This window comes from Oxyura jamaicensis, assembly GCF_011077185.1.
Source record: "Oxyura jamaicensis isolate SHBP4307 breed ruddy duck chromosome 16 unlocalized genomic scaffold, BPBGC_Ojam_1.0 oxy16_random_OJ69422, whole genome shotgun sequence".
Classification (NCBI taxonomy): domain Eukaryota; kingdom Metazoa; phylum Chordata; class Aves; order Anseriformes; family Anatidae; genus Oxyura; species Oxyura jamaicensis.
This window is the reverse complement of record NW_023304435.1, coordinates 1-2,622: the sequence shown is the minus strand read 5'-3', so window position 1 is coordinate 2,622 and position 2,622 is coordinate 1. Positions and strand designations below refer to the sequence as shown.

General features: G+C 59.5%; 1 long non-coding RNA gene across 5 annotated transcripts; it reads right to left on the bottom strand.

The window, feature by feature from the left end:
- Positions 1-105: 105 nt before the first annotated feature.
- LOC118157975 lies at positions 106-2,537 on the bottom strand. Of its 5 annotated transcripts, XR_004746755.1 has the most exons (6): positions 2,315-2,537; positions 1,624-1,984; positions 1,048-1,264; positions 748-932; positions 563-572; positions 106-387 (listed from the first exon to the last, which is right to left on the bottom strand). It is a non-coding gene; the product is annotated as an uncharacterized LOC118157975 (long non-coding RNA). The 5 variants fall into 5 exon arrangements; XR_004746757.1 differs by lacking the exon at positions 1,048-1,264 and having other exon boundaries at positions 1,615-1,984; XR_004746758.1 differs by lacking the exon at positions 1,048-1,264 and having other exon boundaries at positions 1,634-1,984.
- Between the last annotated feature and the right edge of the window lie 85 nt (positions 2,538-2,622).

The window sequence follows — 2,622 nt, the reverse complement described above, 5'->3', positions numbered from 1 at the left end:
GGGGGGGGGGAGGGGTTACTGGGAGCACTGGGAGGCACTGGGAGCACTGGGAGGGGTTTCTGGGGAGGCTGGGAGGGGACTGGGGGGCACTGGGAAGAGGTTTGGGGCGGTTTGGGGCGGTTTTGGGGTGGTGGTTGTGGATTAAAGGTGCTGGGGGGACTGGGAGGGGTTACTGGGAGCACTGGGAGGCACTGGGAGGGGTTACTGGGAGCACTGGGACGGGTTACTGGGAGCTCTGGGAGGCACTCGGAGGGGACAGGGGGGGACTGGCCCAGGACCTCCAGCAGCTCCCATGGCCCAAGTTACTGGGAGCTTACTGGTCTTACTGGGAGCTTCCTGCTCTAACTGGGAGCTTACTGGTGATACTGGGAGCGTACTGGTGCCCACCTGAGGTCCTTGATGGTCAGGGAGCCCCCCCAGGACCCCCAGCAGCACCCACAGCCCAAGTTACTGGAGATACTGGGAGCCTAGTGGTCATACTGGGAGCTTCCTAGTCTTACTGGGAGCTTAGTGGTCTTACTGGGAGCTTACTGGTGATACTGGGAGCAGACTGGGAGCGTACTGGTGCCCACCTGAGGTCTTTGATGGTCAGGGAGCCCCCCCAGGACCCCCAGCAACACCCACAGCCCAAGTTACTGGAGATACTGGGAGCCTAGTGGTCATACTGGGAGCTTCCTAGTCTTACTGGGAGCTTAGTGGTCTTACTGGGAGCTTACTGGTGATACTGGGAGCAGACTGGGAGCGTACTGGTGCCCACCTGAGGTCTTTGATGGTCAGGGAGCCCCCCCCAGGACCCCCAGCAGCACCCACAGCCCAAGTTACTGGAGATACTGGGAGCCTAGTGGTCTTACTGGGAGCTTCCTGCTCTAACTGGGAGCTTCCTGCTCTAACTGGGAGCTTACTGGTCTTACTGGGAGCGTACTGGTGCCCACCTGGGGTCCTTGATGGTGAGGGAGCCCCCCCAGAAGCTCCCACGGTCCAAGTTACTGGGAGCTTCCTGCTCTAACTGGGAGCTTCCTGCTCTAACTGGGAGCTTACTGGTCATACTGGGAGCTTACTGGGAGCGTACTGGTGCCCACCTGAGGTCCTTGATGGTCAGGGAGCCCCCCCAGAACCCCCAGCAGCACCCACAGCCCAAGTTACTGGAGATACTGGGAGCCTAGTGGTCATACTGGGAGCTTCCTGCTCTAACTGGGAGCTTCCTGCTCTTACTGGGAGCTTACTGGTGATACTGGGAGCTTACTGGGAGCGTACTGGTGCCCACCTGAGGTCCTTGATGGTGAGGGAACCCCCCCAGGACCCCCAGCAGCACCAGGTTACTGGTGGGGCCAACGGAACCCATTGGGGGTGGTTGAACCCAAGTTAACTGGGGCCTTACTGGTCTTACTGGTGATACTGGAAGCATACTGGGAGCGTACTGGGAGCATACTGGGAGCGTACTGGTGCCCACCTGAGGTCTTTGATGGTCAGGGAGCCCCCCCAGAACCCCCAGCAGCACCCACAGCCCAAGTTACTGGAGATACTGGGAGCCTAGTGGTCTTACTGGGAGCTTCCTGCTCTAACTGGGAGCCTAGCGGTCTTACTGGGAGCTTCCTGCTCTAACTGGGAGCTTACTGGTCATACTGGTGCCCACCTGAGGTCCTTGATGGTCAGGGAGCCCCCCCAGGACCCCCAGCAGCACCCATGGGCCTGAGTTACTGGAGATACTGGGAGCTTCCCGCTCTAACTGGGAGCTTCCTGCTCTAACTGGGAGCTTACTGGTCTTACTGGGAGCTTACTGGTGATACTGGGAGTGTACTGGGAGCTTACTGGGAGCGTACTGGTGCCCACCTGAGGTCTTTGATGGTGAGGGAGCCCCCCCAGAACCCCCAGCAGCACCCACGGCTCAAGCTACTGGAGATACTGGGAGCCTAGTGGTCTTACTGGGAGCTTCCTGCTCTAACTGGGAGCTTACTGGTCTTACTGGGAGCGTACTGGTGCCCACCTGGGGTCCTTGATGGTGAGGGAGCCCCCCCAGAACCCCCAGCAGCTCCCACGGTCCAAGTTACTGGGAGCTTCCTGCTCTAACTGGGAGCCTAGTGCTCTAACTGGGAGCTTCCTGCTCTTACTGGGAGCTTACTGGTCTTACTGGGAGCTTACTGGGAGCGTACTGGTGCCCACCTGGGGTCCTTGATGGTGAGGGAACCCCCCCAGGACCCCCAGCAGCACCAGGTTACTGGTGGGGCCAACGGAACCCATTGGGGGTGGTTGAACCCAAGTCAACTGGGGCCTTACTGGTCTTACTGGTGATACTGGAAGCATACTGGGAGTGTACTGGGAGCATACTGGGAGCATACTGGTGCCCACCTGAGGTCCTTGATGGTCAGGGAACCCCCCCAGGACCCCCAGCAGCACCCACGGCTCAAGTTACTGGTCTAACTGGGAGCTTCCTGCTCTAACTGGGAGCTTCCTGCTCTAACTGGGAGCTTACTGGTGATACTGGGAGCTTACTGGGAGCGTACTGGTGCCCACCTGAGGTCCTTGATGGTCAGGGAGCCCCCCCAGAACCCCCAGCAACACCCACAGCCCAAGTTATTGGAGATACTGGGAGCCTAGTGGTCTTACTGGGAGCTTCCTGCTCTA